This window comes from Vipera berus, assembly GCF_964194415.1.
Source record: "Vipera berus genome assembly, chromosome: 5".
In the NCBI taxonomy this organism is placed as follows: Eukaryota; Metazoa; Chordata; class Lepidosauria; order Squamata; family Viperidae; genus Vipera; species Vipera berus.
Window position 1 is genome coordinate 75,552,571 of NC_138207.1, and position 21,200 is coordinate 75,573,770.

The window sequence follows — 21,200 nt, forward strand, 5'->3', positions numbered from 1 at the left end:
GCCCAGGGTCCAGTTAGTGTGGGCTTCTTCAGAAGCTGGAGAAGCGTTTGCCACACTGGGGCTCGTCGCCCCCTCAAGCCTAAACTCAAGCTCTCGGTAGAGCTACAAGAAGTTCCATGTAAGATGGAGTTGGACTCTGGCTCGGCAGTATCAATCATTTTGCAAGACACATTCAACTTTGTATGTAGGCGTAGTAACACTTGGGCTAAACTAAGGCCCTCGGATATTATTTTAATGGATTTTCAGAACGCTCACGTTAAAGTTAAGGGAGAAGCCACATTATCGGTAAAATTTAAAGGGTTTTGGGGGCACCTGGATGTAATAGTAGTAGAGGGCCAAAGAACGAGTCTTATTGGACTTGATTGGTTTGATGCTTTAGGCATTCAAATTACAGGCATTAATCGGACACAAACAGCAGACCTCATGACTGTTTGCGAGGAATACGCGGATGTTTTTGAGTCAACCCTGGGGACTTACACTGGCCCGCCAATTTCTTTTAAGTTAGATCCTAACGTTGTGCCTATTAGAATTAAGCCTCACAGGGTCCCTTTTGCCCTAAAGCACAAAATCGATTCTGAAATCGATAAGCTAGTAGAACAGGGCGTATTACAGCCTGTTGATGGGGAGGAGTGGGAAACTCCTATTGTCTCCCCACTGAAGTCCAATGGAGAAATTCGCATTTGCACAGATTATAAGTGCACATTAAATAAGGCCCTAAATCAACATGCTTACCCGGTTCCTGTAGTCAGCCATATTTTAACCTCTTTGCAAGGGGGAACCATTTTTGCTAAACTTGATTTAGCACAGGGCTATCAGCAATTGCTGGTTGACGAGGCCACAGCCGTGGCTCAGACAATAGTAACTCACAGAGGGGCATTCAAAGTCAAACGCTTACAGTTTGGAGTCAGTGTTGCACCGGGTATTTTCCAAGGGATTATGGAATGCACACTTAAGGAAATTCAGGGTGTCTGCCCCTATTTTGATGATGTTCTCATTGCTGGAGAATCCCCAGAAGTGTTGGCCAATAGGCTCAGGGCTGTTTTGCAAAGGCTCTGCGATGCGGGCCTCAAATTGAAGAAAAACAAATGTAGTATTGGGGTCTCATCAATGGAATTCTTGGGGTTCCGTATTGATGCTAATGGAATTCACCCCGCTGATTCTAAAGTGAAGGCCATTAAAATGGCTCCTAGGCCAAATTCAAAGGGAGAGCTGCAAGCATATTTGGGCCTCCTAAATTTTTATCACACATTCCTACCTCATAAGGCAGCAATAGCAGAGCCCCTCCATAGGCTGCTTGATAAAAAAAAGCCCCTTGGAAATGGACTAACTTACATGAAAAATGTTTCCAGGATTTGAAAAGCCTTCTATCAGAAAAGTCCACTGTAACTCATTACATAGAGTCTAAACCTGTATGTCTTGCATGTGATGCATCTCCCTATCGGGTGGGGGCAGTTTTAAGCCACATAGAGAAAAATGGGAAACAGGTTCCTATTGTGTTTTATTCTAGGACTTTACCTTCTGCTGAACGCAATTATGCACAGATTGATAAAGAAGCCTTGGCCATAGTGGCTGGAGTTAAAAAATTTCATTATTATTTATATGGCAGGGATTTCACTGTCACAAACCTCTTTTGGGGTTGTTCACAACAGACAAACAAACTCCCCACATGCTATCCCCAAGAATGCTGCGATGGTCTATATTTTTGTCTGCATACAATTTTAAGTTAATTCATAAACCAGGGAAGGAAATGGGCCTCAGCAGACTACTACTGCCACTAATGGATCCAGCTCCTGCTGCTAAAATATTGTCCATTCAGGACTTACCTGAGTTTCCCCTCCACGCAGGAGATATTGCTGCTGAAACTGCCACAGATAAAATTCTGAGAGAGTGTTGTCATGGGTATACACGGGCTGGTTGGAAAAAAACTCCAGGCTCTGAATTTCAAAGTTATTTTTTCAGGAGACATGAGTTGTCTGCACACAAGAGCTGCATATTATGGGGCAACAGAGTCATAATTCCCACTTCATTGAGGGACAGAGTCTTACACACTTTACATGAAGGCCATCCAGGCATTGTAAGAATGAAAGCCTTAGCTAGAAGCTACCTTTGGTGGCCTGGCCTGGATAACGCTGTACAGGATCAAGTTCATGGTTGCTATACATGCCAGCAATCTAGGCCTGAAATGCCTCAGACCCCAGTTCACAGTGGAAAGAAACGCATACCCCCTGGTCCAGGGTTCACATATATTATGCTGGGCCTTTTCAAGGACAGCTTTTCCTGATAGTAGTGGATTGCCACTCAAAATGGCTGGAAGTAGTTCCAGTTCCTAATATGACTACTGCTAGGACCATCCAGGTGCTGAGAAAACTCTTTGCAGCACATGGGTTGCCTGACATTTTAGTTTCTGATAAAGGGGCTCAATTCACTGCTGCTGAGTTTCAGGATTTTCTTAGAGCTAACCTCATCAGACATGCTACGTCTGCTCTGTTTCATCCTTCTTTGAATGGACAAGCCGAACACATGGTGAGGACAACAAAGGAGGCACTCAAGCGTATTATCACAGGTGACTGGCATCACAGATTGGCAGATTTTTTGCTCTGCCAGCATTCTATGCCATGCACTGCTACAGGTAAAAGTCCTGCTGAGCTACATTGGGGAAGACGTTTAATTACTAAACTGGACAGGTTGCATCCAGACAGAGTGGCATCAGAAGCCTCTAGACCAAAACCCCCGAGGGGGCTGCAAATGGGCGATTGGGTTTGGGCCAGAAACTATGGGCCAGGGAATTTATGGGTTCCTGGTCAAGTAACCAAGGCATCTGGACCCCTATCTTATGAAGTGGGGTTGGAGGGAGGGCAACTGGTCAGAAGACACATCGACCAACTCAGAAAGAGGTTTCCAGAATGGTCACTAAGTGAGTCCCTGCTGAGGTCCTCAAACTGGTACCCAAGCCAGCCCTCACCAGAATCACCAGGGTTTTCCCTTCTCAGCAGAAGTTGATTCCGAGGAAGAACCAGGAAGCTCGGAAGTGCAACATGGAACCCCTGACCAGGCGAGCAAGCTGAATCTCAGCAACCGCTGTGCCTACTCTGCAGAACAGACTGACTCTGGGGTGGGCCAACCTGGTGAGGCCAGCCAGAGCATTTCAATTCCCCTGGACAATGGAGCACAAGGGGACATGGGTCTACCCAGCCCACAGGGGAAGCTGGTAGACCACAAGGTGAGGGGAACTCCAAGGCGTTCCTCCAGGCCACACAAACCTCCGGCATATCTCTCAGACTATATTGTAAAATAAATGATGTATAGTGTTGTGACAAGTGTACCACTACCTACAGAAATTGGGGCATTTTGAAACTGCCTGTACTGCTTGTAAGCATGTTCATTGAGACGTTGTTTAATCTCATTGTAATCCTTACTGCATTGGCAAGCCATTTAGCTGTTGTTTAATCTTATTGTAGTCCCTACTACAATGGTACGTCTGTAAAGGTCGTGTAATGTCATTCTAGCCACCTTGAATTTATAAGCATTATTACTTATTATTTTGTATTTTTTGTTATTGTTATTTTGGTTGTTGGGAGTGATTCATAAGTCTTGACTGTGGTCAAGCTTATTAAGGGGATTATAGCTTGATCTTAGGAGGGAGGGGTGTTATGTATTGGGCTTGTGGTACCACACCACGTGCATTGCTGGAGAGCTAACGGCTCCCCAGCAACCCAGACAGGCTCCGGTCCTGCAATTGGTCAGCCCCAGGCGGCAAGCGCAGGTTCAATCCTATTGGCTGCTTCCGTATGGCTAGGCTATATATTGTGGCTGGGTGCGGCCCAAGCTCAAGTACAGTTCCAGCGAGAATAAAGAATGAGTTTCTCTGTACTCAGCTTTGTGTCTTCATTCCTGCTCACCAGAGCCCATGACTTAACAATATGCATATTCATGAGAGCATCAAACATCACTTGTGAAGGGCAGCATGCATTCTTGTTAAAACACAATAATTAAAAAGAAAAATAGGCTTCCCATAATAATTGAACTGCTAAAAAGTGGGGGGGGGGAGAAACAGGATTACTTGGCCTTTCACATTTGCACGCCGCATGGAGAAAAACTGGGAAAATGTAATTCTGCTACAATCTTATTACAAGGGAATTGACTTTTAGAGCATTCTTGATAACAAAATTAAGAGGAGGGAAAAACCCCAATAAACTTTCATTTTTAAGTGTAATTGAAATTGCAGAGTCTTAAGTGATAAAGCAGTTATCTGAAATTCCCAGAAGAAGAAGAATGGAATGAAATTCTGTTCTGATCCTTAACTTAATTATCCTTGTTTTACAGGATTTTCTCATCTTATAAACGTAGCTCAGTTGTTCCATGATAGTAGGCTTCATAAACAACAACAAACTTGCCTTTTGTCTATTCTATTCTGTTCTGTTCTGTTCCATGTCACACCATGTCACACCACGCCATGCCATGCCTTTATTTTCTATGTAACATTAAAAAAACCTAACTTGCTCATGTTCTTTGGCATTTTAATGTGAATCTGATATGCATCATAGCAGATATGAATTAGAATATGATACATAGAATATTGGAAATTGAGTACAGGTCAAAGCTAGTTATGAGCCCTGAATGAAATGACTGATTCCATGTGATACAATCATTACATACATCTTTTTTAAAGAATTATTTGTATTGATTTAATGAAAAAAGAGGGTAAATCAGGAAAACAAAAAGGTTAACAGCAGAGAAGAATTTTCACTGGAGTTGCAATAGGTAAGAAAGTGTGCAGGTGTGTGTGTGTGTGTGTGTGTGTTTGTGTAGTGCTTGGATGAAGCCACTTACAACTGGTTATCAAAATTCCAGCCATTGCAATGTCCCCACTCTCAGATGAACAGAGTTTAAGCACTGGGCAACCAGTTCAGACTTACCCTATGACCAATTGCAGCCTCCCATTGCGATCACCCATTTGCAATCTTTGCTGCCAGGTACCCATAAGCAAAGTCAATGAGGAAGTTGGCAGAGAAGATTGCAAGTTGCTCAGGTACATCTCCCTCCCGCATCCTTTCTTCACTCATACACCATCCCACATCCTCTTTCCCAAGCTCCCTGCACTCACACACATGCACGGCCTCTTTCCCTACCTCCCTGGCCTAGCACACACACAGAGACACAGACACAGACACAGACACACACACACACACACACACACACACACACACACACACACACACACAGAGCATTCTGTTTTCCTGGACTCCCTACACATTCACATACCCCATGTCTTCTTTCCCCAACATTTCTGAGCATCTGCTACACTCCAGCACTCCCCTCCACAACTCCTGTGTGGCCTGGGCTGGGCCTCCCAGAGCTTCCTGTACCCTGTGCAACACCCCCACACTGTTTAACTGGGACTCCCTCCGCTTCCTGCTTAATGACCTACACATCTGTATGCTGCACAAATCAGAAAGAAGGCTGAGAAAATGTCTACAGACCCCTCACTTCCTGCACATAAACTGTTTCAACTCCTCCCCTCAGGACGCCATTATAGGGCCATAGAAAAACAAATAGACACAGGGAGTTTTTTCTCTCATGAGATCACTCTGCTGAACACCTAATTCCCACAGTATTGTCTTACATCTAAGGATAATTACCCATATGGTAGGGCTGTATTACTATATCTTATCTTTCCTACTACCTTCTCCTATTAGATTTTATGATTATATTACTTTGTTGTTTTGCATGTACACAATAACTGCTGATGTCGTTGCTCCATCTTGTTTTAGGTCTCTTTAATGGAAGCTTTTTCTCACGTTGGATCCATTCTATGACTGCCTTGGTCCACCTTCCATCAGTTCTTCTTGCTATGTGACCAGCCCATTGCCATTTCAATTCTTTAACTCTTTTGATGGCATCATATATTTTCATTTGTCCATGTGCAGGTCTTTCTATCTTGTCTTGTGATGCCAAGCATGTAGCAGCAAAGATTGTGGTCCCAACTGGCAAAAGAAAGCTCAAGACTGTACTGGTTGGAAACAGGCAGAAGAGGCCTTCATCCTGCAGTGGATAGACAATGGCTAGAATTGATTATGATGATTGTTAAGTCGTGGGCTCTTGGGTGCAGGAATGATGACACGAGGCTGAGTACAGGATAACTCATACTTTATTCTTGCTGGAACTGTACTGAAACTTGGGCTGCAACCAGCCACAATATATAGTCTAGCCCCTAGGCAGCAGCCAATGGGTTTGAACCCACTCTTGCCGCCTGGGGCTAGCCAATTGCAGGACCAGAGACAGCCAGTCTGGGTTGCTGGAGAGCCGTTGGCTGCTCCAGCAACGCACGTGGTGTATCACCACAAGTCCAGTACATAACACCCCTCCCCTCTTAGATTGAACTATGACAACTGCGATTAGTCAACTCAAATACAACTGTAGTGATAATAATAAAAATAGTAATAAAAATAATAAAATCACTGTGGCTAAAATGAGATTAAACAACGTCTAATGAACAGGTTGGGACGTGGTGACTCAGTGGGTTAGGACACTGACGTTGTCGATCAGAAGGTCGGCAGTTTGGCAGGTCGAATCCCAAGTGCTGCATAACAGAGTGAGAGCCTGTTACTTGTTCCAGCTTCTGCCAACCTAGCAGTTCGAAAGCACGTAAAAATGCAAGTAGAAAAATAGGGACCACTACGGTGGGAAGGTAACAGCATTCCATGAGCCTTTGGCGTCTAGTCATGCCAGCCACATGACCACGGTGATGTCCTCGGACAAGCGCTGACTCTTCAGCTTTGAAACGGAGATGAGCACCGGCCCCTAGAGTTGGAAACGACTAGCACGCATGTGCGGGGGAACCTTTACCTTTTTTTAATGAACAGGTTTCCATTGCAGAAAAGAGCAGTTTCACAATGCACTAATTTCTGTAGTTAGTGGTAACACGTTTTACAACAATATGCATCACTTTATTTTACAATGTAATCTGTGAGGTACGCAGGAGGCTTGTGTGGCCTAGAGGAACGTCTTGGACTTCCCATCACTTTGTGGTCTACCAGCTTACCCAGTGGGCTGGGTAGACCCATGTCCCTTTGTGCTCCAGTGTCAAGGGGATTCAAAATGCTCTGGCTGGCCTCACCAGGTTGGCCCACCCGAGAGTCAGTCTGTTCAGCAGAGTAGGCACAGTGGTTGCTGAAATTTGGTTTGCTCACTTCTCCAGGGGGTCCATGCTACCTGGTTCTTCCTCAGAATCCATCTCCTCTGAGAAGGAAAAACCCTGGTGGTCCAAGTGAGGGCTGGCTTGGCCGCAAGATTGAGGACCTTGGGAGGGACTTATGATGCAGTCCTCACTTAGTGGCCATTCTGGAAACCTTTTCCTGAGTTGATTGACGTGTTTTCTGACAACTTGCCCTCCCTCCAACCCCACTTCATAAGATAGGGGTCTGGATGCCTTGGTTATTTGACCAGGAACCCATAAATTCCCTTGACCATAGTTCTTGGCCCAAACCCAATCGCCCATGTGCAGCCCCCTCAGAGGTTTTGGTCGAGAGGCTTCTGTTGCCACTCTGTCTGGATGCATCCTGTCCAGTTTAGTAATCAAACGCCTCCCCCAACGTAGTTCAGCAGGACTTTTACCTGTAGCAGTGCAGGGCGTAGAATGCTGGCAGAGTAAAAAATCTGCCAATCTGTGATGCCAGTCACCTGTGACAATGCGCTTGAGTGCCTCCTTTGTTGTCCTCACCATGCGTTCAGCTTATCCATTAGAAGATGGATGAAACGGTGCAGACATTGCATGTCTGATGAGATTAGCTCTAAGAAAAGCCTGAAATTCAGTAGCAGTGAATTGGGCCCCATTATCAGAAACTAAGACATCAGGCAACCCATGTGTTGCAAAGAGTTTTCTTAGCACCTAGATGGCCCTAGCAGTAGTCATGTTAGGAACTGGAATTACGTCCAGCCATTTTGAGTGGCTATCCACTACTATCAGGAAAAGCTGCCACTGAAAAGGCCCAGTATAGTCTATGTGAATCCTAGACCAGGGAGTGTGCATTTCCTCCCACCTGTGAACTGGGGCCTGAGGCATTTCAGGCCTAGATTGCAGGCATGTATAACAACCATGGACTTGACCCTCGAGGGCCTTATCAAGGCCAGGCCACCAAAGGTAGCTTCTAGCTAAGGCTTTCATTCTGACAATGCCTTGATGTCCTTCATGTAAGGAGTGTAAGACCCTGTCTCTTAGGGAAGTGGGAATTATGACTCTGTTCCCCCATAAAATGCACCCTTTATGTGCAGACAACTCATGTCTCCTGACAAAATAACTTTGAAATTCAGAGCCTGGGCTTTTTTCCAACCAGCCCATGTATATCCATGACAACACTCTACTCAGTATTTTACCTGTGGCAGTTTCAGCAGCAATATCTCCTGCATGGAGGGGAAACTCAGGTATGTCCTGTATGGACAGTATTCTAGCAGCAGGACCTGGATCTGGATCCATTAGTGGCAGTGGTAGTCTACTGAGGCCATCAGCATGGCCCATTTTTTTCCTGGTTTATGAATTAATTTGAAATTGTCTGCAGACAAAAAAATAGACCATCTCAACATTCTTGGGGATAGTATGTGGGGGGTTTGTTTGTCTGTTGTGAACAGTCCCAACAGAGGTTTGTGATCAGTGTAGACAGTGAAATCCCTGCCATATAAATAATCATGAAAATTTTTAATTCCAGCAACTATGGCCAGGGCCTCTTTGTCAATCTGGGCATAGTTGCGCTCAGCAAAGGACAAGGTCCTTGAGTAAAATGTAATAGGAACCTGTTTCCCATTTTTCTGTATGTGGCTTAAGACTGCCCCCACCCCATAGGGAGATGCATCACATGCAAGACATACAGGTTTAGACTCTATGTAATGAGTTACAGTGGACTTTTCTGATAGAAGGGCTTTCAGATCCTGGAAACTTTTTTCGTTTAAGTTAGTCCATGTCCAAGGGGCTTTTTTATCAAGCAGCCTCTGGAGGGGCTCTGCTATTGCTGCCTTATGAGGTAGGGATGTGTGATAAAAGTTTAGGAGACCCAAATATGCTTGCAGCTCTCCTTTTGATTTGGGCCTAGGAGCCATTTTAATGGCCTTCACTTTAGAATCAACGGGGTGAATATCATTAGCATCCATGCAGAAACCCAAGAATTCTGTTGATGACACCCCAATACTGTACTTGTTTTTCTTTAATTTGAGGCCTGCTTCGTGAAGCCTCTGCAAAACAGCCCTGAGCCTTCTGGCCAACACTTCTGGGGATTCCCCAGCAATAAGAACATCATCAAAATAAGGATAGATGCCCTGGAATACCCTTAAGTGTACATTCCATAATCCCTTGGAAAATACCCGGTGCAACACTGACTCCAAACTGTAAGCATTTGACTTTGAATGCCCCTCTGTGAGTCACGATCATTTGAACCGTGGCTGTGGACTCGTCAACCAGCAATTGCTGATAGCCCTGTGCTAAATCAAGTTTAGCAAAAATGGTTCCCCCTTGCAAAGAGGCTAAAATATGGTTGACCACTGGAACCGGATAAGCATGCTGCTTGAGGGCCTTATTCAATGTGCATTTATAATCAGCATAAATGCGAATTTCCCCATTGGCCTTAAGTGGAGTGACAATAGGAGTTTCCCACTCCCCCTCATCAACAAGCTGTAACAAGCCCTGTTCTACAAGCTTATCAATTTTGCAATCAATTTTATGTTTTAAGGCAAAGGGGACCCTGTGAGGTTTAACCCTGATTGGGACAACATTGGGATCTAACTTGAAAGAAATTGGCAGGCCTGTGTATGTCCCTAGGGTTGAATCAAAAACATCCGCGTATTCCTCGCACACTGACATGAGGTCTGCCGTTTGTGTCTGGTTTATGCCAGTAATCTGAATACCTAAGGCATCAAACCAATCAAGTCCAATGAGACTTGTTCTCTGGCCCTCTACTACTATTACATCCAGGTTCCCCAAAAACCCTTTAAATTTTACCAATACGGTGGCTTCACCTTTAACTTTAATGTGAGCATTTTGAAAATCCGTTAAAATGATATCTGAGGGTCTTAGTTTGGCCCAATTGTTACTGCACCTACACACAAAGTTGTATGTGTCTTGTGAAATGATTGAGATGGCAGAGCCGGAGTCCAACTTACATGGAACTCCTTGTAGGAGGAGGAGGAGGAGGTACACTGAGAGCATATGCACTGGAAACAAATTCCTTGTGTGTCTAATCATACTTAGCCAATAAAGAACAACCAGGACTCTCTGGATTGCACAGTCACCTGATTTTGCACTTTACAACTGCATGATTTAGCAATGGCAATTCCAATCCCAATTGCAGTCATAAGTTGAGGATTACCTATACTGACTTTGCTTCTTTTTAAACTTCTAAGTAAGAACAGATGTATGCTTTCCTGGCTTTGTTATCAAAGGGTAAAAAAAATTCTACCAAGAGAAGGATCATAATACCCACACATGAAACTTTATTTCTACTGATTGAATGTGTTCAAATTTCATATTTATCTATAAAGCATACAAGGGATGAGAACAAATAAAAGAGCCAAGTTCTTCTGAAATATTGCTGGCAACTGCCTAATGTGGTTTGCTGGATGTTTGCCAGAAAAATCTCCAGAATTCTGCATAAAAATGGTAACTACATCACGTAATGATTAATAGAGCAAGGAGCCAATTGCAAATTAATTAGGGTCAAATACCAAATATTGATTGCACTTTTTAAAAAAAGCCTTTTTTTCTTTCTTACACATACACACAAACACACACAAACACACACACACACAGAGAGACAGAATAATATAATAACAGAATGACAGTGATGGAAGGGACCTTAGAGATCTTCTAGTCCACCCCTCTGCTCAGGCAGGAAGCCCCATACCATTTCAGACAAAGTTGTCCAATTTTTTCTTAAAAACTTCCAATATTGGAGCGAGAGAATATTTCTACTAATTTCATTCCCAAGGAAAATCTTACAGAAACTTTAAACTTTTGGTCTAAAAAGATCACAAGTACAGGTCGTCCTGAATTTATGACTACAATTGACCTAAAATATCTGTTGTTAAGCAAAACAGCTGTTGAAATATAGCTTTGAAACGTGCAACGCTGACTTGCAGGATTTATACTGATCTGCATCAATTGAGTTGATTTTCATGTTATCAATGGAATCAAGTCATCTAAAATCTAGACTGTAAATAATTGGACTGTAGATTTTATCTGAACTGGGGTAAGAGAAAGGAAGTTTTGTCTGACTGAAATAACGTGAGGCACATTATCATAGCTGTACTGTTGAGTTGCTCCGAAGATCCATTAGTTCATTAAACCTTTCCCTCCCCTTCCCCTAGGATACAGAGGAATTAAACTGATTCCATTTCATTAACCCTTAAGCAATACTTGAACGAAGTAGGAAGGGAAGGGATTAACAGTTCTGCTACCCCCAAGCATTCAAAAATTGTGAGCCAAGCACTCCAAAATTACAGGATTTTAAAAATTAATACCACTTTATTAGTTTTTAAAGCCTTTAGGTTTGATTCTTTTCTCTCCCAGGCTTATATACATCTGGGGTGTGTGTGTGCTAAGCTCAGATGTTGAAAAGAGGCTATTCTTAAATGGCCTTCTCAATTTAGGGACTTGCATCCTGAGCACATTATTATGCTAGCTTTGTGAATGAAATGGATAAAATATTATTTTTTAATGTTTTTAATTTGAAACATGTCTTTCTGTAAGTCGACCTTCAGAGCAATTTGCCATATAAATTAAAACAGTGAGATGGGTCCAGACTTAGTCGCAGTTAAAATAGCATCACTGAAATAAATTTAAGTTACTTAAGTTCATTACTCATGAAGAAGAGGTGCATTAGTGTGATTCCTCCAACAGGTAAGGAACATAAAAGTATGAGGGTGAAGGTTTGTTCTCTGAACTTGTGGGTTGGTTTCCGAACGTTTCATTAGCAGGCTAGGTAACATCTTCAGCAGAGTTTAGGGGATGTCATTGTCAGTGTTCTGTTTATATGGGCTTCAGGTGTGGGTGTGTCAAGTGAGGGTCTTGTGATGGGTTGGTGTGAGTCAGCAGTAAGAGTCTTGTGATGGGTCTTGTGATGGGGAGGTTATGTCAGGTCAGGGTCATTGAGAGGTGAGCTGGTGGTGGGAGGGAGGAGGATTGGTGCTGTCTCTGGTTGGCTGTGTGGTTGATTTGAATTCTGAGGGGTTCATAGGCTGGTTGTAGGTTGATGTAATAATAATAATAATAATAATAATAATAATAATAATAATAATAATAATAATAATAATAATAATAATAATAATAATAATAATAATAAGAAGAAGAAGAAGAAGAAGAAGAAGAAGAAGAAGAAGAAGAAGAAGAAGAAGAAGAAGAAGAAGAAGAAGAAGAAGAAGAAGAAGAGGAAGAAGAAGAAGTTGGAAGGGACCTTGGAGGTCATCTAGTCCAACCCCCTGCTAAGGCAGGAAACCCTATATCATTTCAGAAAAATGGCTGTCCAATCTCTTCTTAAAAGCTTCCAGTGTTGGAGCATTCACCATTTCTGGAGACAGGTTGTTCCACTGGTTAGTTGTTCTAACTGTCAGGAAGTTTCTCCTTAGTTCTAGGTTGCTTCTCTCCTTGACTAGTTTCTGTGTCTGTTGATGGAATTGCTTGTGGAGTGCCAGGCTTCAAGGAATTCATGAGAGTGGCGGGTGGTAGCGTGGCCAATGATCTTTGTGTTGTTCCAATCAAACTGATGCTGTTTGGTGTCGGTGTGGATAGAGATTAAGGATTTGGGAGTGTGGCGTTTGACTACCCACAGACGGTGTTCATGAATCCCGGTTTTTAATTGACATGATGTTTGTCCCACATTACAATCATTACAGTTGATTTTGTAGATTACATTGTTTCTTTCATCCTTCAGTATCTTGTCTTTGGTTCTGGATAATTTCTGGCGGAGTGTGGCTGTGGTTTGTGGGCTATTGCTAGGGGTTGGAGAATTCTGGCTGTCATTTCACACACCCATTTTGTGTATGGTAGGGTTAGTTTTTGTGTGGGGGTCAGCTGTGTGGTGTGGTGTGGTTTGGGTGCTGTGTGTCGGAATGCAAAGTTTTTTGGATAGCCATTATGGAGAAAGATGTCAAGTAGACATTTCTCTTCTGTTTTTCTTACTGTTAGGGTGCTGCAGTGTGTCCTGGCTCTTCTGAAGAGGGTTGGGACAAAGCTTCTTTTGTGTGCAGTGGGGTGGTTGCTTGCAAAGCTGAGGATCTGGTCCATGTGTGTGTAGGTTTGCAGTAGATGCAGGTTTCCAGTTCTCCATTGTCCAGTTTCCTTGTGTCAATGTTGAGGAATAGTAGTCAGTTGTCTGTTTCCTCTTTGCATGTAAACTTGGTCCCAAGGAATATGTTATTAAATAGGTGGTGTGTTTCTTTCAATTTGGGAGCGTTTGATGAGAATGAAGGTGTCATCAACATAGCATGTCCAGAATTTTGGTTGGATAGCGGGTAGAGCTATAGATTTGAGTTGTTGCATGATTGCTTCTGCTATTAGGCCCAGGGCTTTTTTTCTCATAGAACGCTCAGAACGGAGTTCCGGCACCTTTTTTGGATGGAACCTTGTAGGGTAGGCAAGGCAGGTTGTATGACGTGTGTGAGTTCCGGCACCTTTTTCTTTTACAAAAAAAGCACTGATTAGGCCTGATATGGGGCTGTTGGTGCTGCTGCCGCAAGGTGAGTGAAAAAGACACCCTCCCAAAATAAGACCTGTTGCCTCTTTTGGAGGCAAAAAAAAGACCAGTTCTTATTTTTGGGAAAATACGGTTTTTAGCCAGGTCAATGTCAACCTAGGTGAAGAGGGCGGTGATGTCAAAGGAGACCATAATGTCTTCCTTTTTGATATTGGTGTGTTTGATGCATTGGAGAAATTGTTCTGGGGAGTTTATTGAGTGGGTTGAGTCGTTGACCAGGTGTCTCTGAGTTTCCTCTGCAGGGTTTTGCTAAAAGTATGTTGGCATGTTTTTCACTTCCCTCTTGTCCAAGTCATATTCTGCCTTGGGAAGGAGGCCAGAGATGGGGCTGTTCCTCACAATTGTAATTTATTACAGTTTACACCAATAGAAGAGAATATCTGTAGTTCAGGATTGTACTGTGGAGACCATGGTGCTCGCTGATAAGAAAGTATTTGTAACTCAGGATTCAGTTGTGGAGTCCTTTTTGTTTGATGTTACCTAATTGGGAAATGAAATATATGTAAGGGAACACCAAGTTCAGAGCGTCTATGGAGATTTTCAGGCATCCAGGTCATGGATGTCCCCAAAGTGCTTTTCACAAGACAATTGGACTTCCTTAGTTTTTTTCCTTGAAGACGTTTCACTTCTTATCCAAGAAGCTTCTTTAGAACTATCAGCTTCTTCAGTACCTATCCTTCCATCCCCTCTCCATCCAGTCACAGCTGATGAAGCTTCTTTGATGAGGAAAAAAAAGTCATTTTCTTCCTCAAAAAACAGTCCAGCTGTCTTTTGAAAAAGCATCTTTGAGACAACTATGACCTGGATGACTGAGAATCTCCACAGACATTCTTCAGAACTGTTTTTTGAAAAGCAGGTTTGGGACGATGACCTAGGTCAGGGGTAGGCAACCTTGGCTCTTTTATGACTTGTGAACTTCAACTCCCAGAATTCCTGAGCCAGCCATGCTGAGCTATGCTGGCTCAGGAATTCTGGGAGTTGAAGTCCACGAGTCATAAAAGAGCCAAGGTTGCCTACCCCTGACCTAGGTTATATTTTACAGTTAGCTGAATCTCAGTTAAATTCACACAACTACTACTACTACTACTACTACTACTATTACTGCTACTACTACTATTGTTGTTGTTATTGTTGTTGTTGTTATTATTATTATTATTATTTCAATTTACCTTTCAATTCTTTATTTTATATTTATATACTGGTTTTTCTCCAGATCAACATACTGCATCTGATTTCTTTTTTATTCTTACAGTATCCTTGTGAGGTAGGCTGAGTTTAGAAACAGTAACAGTAATACAGAGTTCTCCATGGCTGGGTGGCTGTTTTCTATATCAGGGCTTTTCAACCTTTTCACCCATTGTACCACTTTTAGGGTATGGCAACATACGAGTACTACCAGTCACCTAGCAAGGTGTCAAAAACTTGATGACCAAAAAAAAAGGAAAAAAGTGATGAAGTACAGGTAGTCCTTGACTTACAACAGTTTTCTGAGTGACTGTTTGAAGTTACAATGGCACTGAAAAAAGTGGCCCCCAAGCCACAGCTGAGCAAGACACCTGCCTGCCCGCCCAGCGGCGCTCTTCCTCCTGTCCGAGGTTTTCATTGTTGTGAGCATTTCTGTTGAGGATTGGCAGTAGGGGTGGGGTGGGGGGGTGTTTGGTTTTTATTACCCCCCCATCTTCTGGGTGGTTGCAACAGGTTTTGGTCACTTCACAAGACCCTGGGACACTGTGACCGTCATAAATCTGAATCAGTTGCCAAGCATCTGAATGTAAATCACAAGATGCTGGGATGCTGCAACATTCCAGCTGATCGGTGCTTCTTCTGGTCTCAGCAGAAGCACCAGGATCAGTGCTGAGCTCCAGCTGGAGCCTGGCGCTGATCCTGATGCTTCCGTTGAGCCCTGACAGCCCCGAAGAAGCACTGATCCTGGCACTTCCACTGAGCCCTGACAGCCCTGCAGCTCCAGCCATCTCTCGCTCAGGCTTGTGCGGTGCTGCCATTCCCTTCCCCACTACCACTTTTCTAGGATGGTTGCTGTATTGTATATGTAAACATTCTTTCAATGGAAGTGTATATATGTTAACAAGTACAAATATTAGGGCATCGTCAAAGTATATAAGTAAAGCCGCTTGACAGGAATACACGCGGGAACTTTGACAGCTGTCAAAGTTCCCCGCACTGCGCAGGCGCCTCCACTGACAGCTCGCGGCTGTCAAACTCCGGACCGTGAAGAAGCCTGAGCTGTCAAAGCGTCCACCGCACAGCGCAGGCGCAACCACTGACAGCTCGCGGCTGTCAAAACACCACACCACGCGAAAGCCGGAGCTGTCAGAAGAAGACGACGCTGATTGGTCCCCGTCTGACACGGCGCCAAAACAAACACTTCTGATTGGTCCTCGCGACCAGCTGCCGGCTATAAAAGCCGAACAAGTCATTCAATGTTGTCTTGCTCTAAATAAACTTGTTGTTAACTAGCCTGTCGTCCCGAGCGGTCCTTTGGCTACTTCACTGGCGACGAGGATGGGATCGCTCCGGAGCTGAAGTCACGGCCGAGGAAGAGAGTTCCCGGCAAGAGCTGACACGGAAGTTTTAACTTCCATCGGAGCAACCCAGGACCGGACGACATGGCAAACTTCGGCCGTGTGAGGGAGTTTGATACCCGCCATCCCGAGAGATGGCAATCACACCTTGGCCAAGTTGAAGGATTTCTCCTCGTCAGTAAAATCACTGACGACCGAGCAAAGGCCGCCGCCCTGCTGTACATCAGCGGGCCCCCGGTGTACGACGCAGCCGTCGGGCTGTTCAGCCCAGTGCCCATCACGGAAGTCTCCTACGCGGACCTGGTGGACCAGCTGAACAAGTACTACATGCCGGCTCGCTCGGAACTGTACTGGCGGGTGCAATTCGCACAAAAGAAACAACGGCAGGACGAGCCCGCCAACGAGTTCATCGCCGGGGTCAGACACGCCGCGCGGAACTGCTGCTTCCCCGACCTGGAAGACCGCATCAGAGACCAGGTGGTGATCGGTCTGAGGGACGAGAAGCTACAAAAAAAACTGACGTCCAAACCCGACATGAATCTGGCTGAGCTGACCAGGGAGATCATGGCATACGAACACAGCCACAAAAAGAAGCCGACGAACACGACCCCAGAGACCCCGGCGACCGTCTACCAGGAAAGCGCAACCTTCAGCGACAGCGGAGAGTCGGTAGATTTCACCGATGGAGAAGCCCTACAGCGCAGGATGGAGCACCGACAGCCGAGGAGGGGCAAAACGTCGGACCGCCGAGGATTCAGGGACCCTCCACCGCCACCCCCGCGTTACGTGCAACGAGCCGCCTGTGCCAGCTGCGGGGGCAACCATGCCCGAGGAAGCTGCCGCTTTAGGAACGCAAAATGCCACAACTGCGGGAGGACTGGCCACATCAAGCCGGTGTGCCGCAGCAAGGGCCGGGACAACGTCAATGAGGTGGAGGCAAACCCCCCAGGTAGGCCGGCTGCCCAGGCCAACAGGGAAACCCCACCAGGCAACCGGGTTGAGACAATCGATAGGGTAAACTGCATAAGTTCCAAGGTTAAGGTCTGGGTCAGAATTCAGGGGGTGCCTTGCCACATGGAGGTGGATTCAGGGTCAGCGGTCTCCTTAATTTCGCTAACAACCTATCAGGAGATCTGTCAGAAAGGCCGAAGACAAATTCCCCTGAAACAAACTCAGGTTCACCTTGCAGACTTCCAGAAAACCCCTATTCCGTTGGAAGGGAAAGCCAAGGTCCTTGTACAGTATAAGGGGTTCAAAGGTCCCCTGGAGGTTTTAGTTACGCCAGGGAACCGTACCAACTTGATAGGGCTTAACTGGTTCACTCCACTAGGCATCGCCTTATCAGGGGTTAATACCATTCAAACACCCAGCCTGGAAGCCGTTTGCGAAAAGTACGCCGACGTTTTCGATGGCACTTTAGGGAAATATACAGGTTCCCCCATTTCCCTGCAATTAAATCCAGCAATCCAACCAATTAAAATAAGAGCTAGGAGGGTACCCTTTGCCCTCAAAGAAAAAATTGAAAACGAGCTTGACCGACTCGTGAGTCTAGGGGTGCTTGAGCCAACAGATGGGGGAACCTGGGAGACCCCTATTGTCACCCCAATCAAACCTAATGGCGAAGTGAGAGTATGCGCTGACTATAAGGCGACAGTCAACCTAGCCCTCAGCCCCCATGCTTACCCGGTGCCAGCGGTAAGGGACGTATTTGCTTCCATCCGCTCGGGCACCATTTTCGCCAAGCTTGACCTCACGCAGGCGTATTTACAACTGCCTGTCACAGACGACACCGCGGAAGCGCAAACTATTGTCACCCACCGCGGTGCTTTTAAAGTTAAGAGGCTTCAATTCGGCATATCTGCAGCCCCGGGTATCTTCCAGGGTATCATGGAAAAGACCCTGAAGGGAATACCCGGGGTCTGCCCCTATTTCGACGATGTTCTCATCGCCGGAGAAAATGAAGCTAGTTTAGCTGACAGGTTGTCAGCTGTGCTGAGCCGGCTCAGAGAAGCCGGTCTCAAACTTAAGCGGGAAAAGTGCTCCATTGGAGTCACTTCTACAGAATTCCTAGGGTATAAAATCGATAGCCAGGGCATCCACCCCACCTCTGAGAAACTAAGGGCTATTCAAACCGCACCCAGCCCTAGGAATAAGCAAGAGCTTCAATCCTTTTTGGGACTGTTAAACTTTTACCATGCTTTCATTCCCCACAAAGCCACTATTGCAGAGCCTCTCCATAGGCTCCTTGACAAGGGTACAACTTGGTCCTGGACCAAGGAACATGAAAATAGTTTCCAATCGTTAAAAAAGATTATCTGTCAAAGCTCAACCATCACCCTTTTCAGAGAAGACACCCCAATATGCATCGCTTGCGATGCCTCTCCCTACGGAATTGGGGCAGTCTTAAGTCACCTATTCAAGGATGGCACACAAAGACCCATAGCCTTCTATTCTCGCACTCTGACCAAAGCTGAAAGAAACTATGCACAAATTGACAGGGAAGCCCTAGCGATAGTAGCAGGGGTCAAAAAATTTCATGATTATCTGTATGGAAGACCATTTACGATATTTACAGATCACAAACCCCTGCTAGGCATATTTACTTGGAATAAAATTACACCACAAATTCTCTCTCCGAGAATCTTAAGATGGTCAACGTTCTTAGCAGCCTATTCTTATCAACTAATACATAAACCAGGTAAGGAATTGGGACATGCTGACTGCCTCAGCAGACTGCCCATACAAACCAGGGACTCAGATCCAGCCCCAGCCAGCCAAATTTTAGCAATCTCTCAACTTCCTGAATGCCCCCTGACTGCAAACATTATAGCTAATAATTCAGCAAAAGATAAAATACTTGCCAGAGTCCTCAAATGGGCCACAACAGGGTGGCCAGCTCAAAACCCACAACCCAAATTCCAACCTTATTATAATAGGAAAAACGAGATTTCAACACATAGAGGATGCCTGCTATGGGGAAATAGGGTCATCATACCAGAGGAAAACATAGACCAAACATTACACATTTTACATGAAGGGCACCCTGGAATTGTAAAAATGAAAGCAATGGCTAGAAGTTACGTGTGGGGGCCTAGCATAGATAAACAAATTGAAAAGTATGTGGGTGGGTGTTATACCTGTCAGGAGACCAGGAATGAACCCCCCCAGGCCCCGATCCATAAATGGGAGACTACAAGGAACCCTTGGTCACGTATACATATAGATTTTGCAGGGCCTATCCAGGGCCAAAGTTTCTTAATAGCAGTGGACAGCTATTCCAAGTGGCTGGAAGTCACGCCCCTTAGGAAAACAACGTCCGCAGCCACTATTCAAGCCTTACGGAAAATATTCGCAACACACGGCCTACCTGACACCATAGTTTCCGACAATGGACCTCAATTCACCTCTCGTGAATTTCAGATCTTCGCTACGAGGAATTGTATTAGGCTGGTCACGTCGGCGCCGTTCCACCCATCGTCGAACGGAATGGCAGAAATTATGGTACGATCCACGAAAGAAGCGTTAAAAAAATTCGTTAAAGGGAACTGGCAGAGGCAACTCAGCCAGTTCCTCTTAGCACAACACACAACGCCATGCTCCACAACCGGCAAATCACCAGCGGAATTAAGATGGGGAAGGAGGCTAATAACACGTCTCGACAGACTGCACCCCGACACATACCCAGAAGAACCACAACACCCCCACCCCGGCCGCACACTTAACCCTGGTCAACTAATATGGGCAAGATCATACACAGATAAAAACAAATGGGTCCAAGGGACTGTAATAAAACAAACAGGGCCCATCTCATACCTTATAGCTACGCAGGCACAGGGCAACATACGCCGCCATATTGACCAGCTCAGACCCAGACAACCACCACACAATGCTGAGCAACCAACCAGTGCCGACGTACAACCCCCACCGGAAATGCTGCCTATCCCAAACCAGGAAGTTGAACATCAAAATGAAGAACTAGACCCAGACCACCCACCGCCCCTTCGCCGATCAACCAGGAATCGGAAACCACCCACCTATCTAAAAGACTATCAGTGGGCAGGTTCAAACATCCAAGAGGAAAGAAACGCACCAGGGGAGGGGTAAGGGGTGTATTGTATATGTAAACATTCTTTCAATGGAAGTGTATATATGTTAACAAGTACAAATATTAGGGCATCGTCAAAGTATATAAGTAAAGCCGCTTGACAGGAATACACGCGGGAACTTTGACAGCTGTCAAAGTTCCCCGCACTGCGCAGGCGCCTCCACTGACAGCTCGCGGCTGTCAAACTCCGGACCGTGAAGAAGCCTGAGCTGTCAAAGCGTCCACCGCACAGCGCAGGCGCAACCACTGACAGCTCGCGGCTGTCAAAACACCACACCACGCGAAAGCCGGAGCTGTCAGAAGAAGACGACGCTGATTGGTCCCCGTCTGACACGGCGCCAAAACAAACACTTCTGATTGGTCCTCGCGACCAGCTGCCGGCTATAAAAGCCGAACAAGTCATTCAATGTTGTCTTGCTCTAAATAAACTTGTTGTTAACTAGCCTGTCGTCCCGAGCGGTCCTTTGGCTACTTCAGTTGCGTACCACCTGCCACGTGTCAATGTATCACAGGTGGTACCCGTACCACTGGTTGAAAAGCCTTGTTCTATATGAAGTTTCACATATTAAAACTGGATACAGGGAATATGGCCTTGCTAAATCCCAGATGACTCTGCAGAACACTGTTAAGTCTTATGACCATGAAGCTAGTGCAGTCTGGCCAGTGTGTGAGCATAAACAAAATGGACTGGCAATCATTGGCAACCAAACAACTACTTTGTAATAGCACTCAAGTCTTCCGGTTGATGTAACATTGCCATATGCTAAATAAATAAATAACCCATCTTCAACAACTACATTCTAAAAGGCCTAGAGTTCA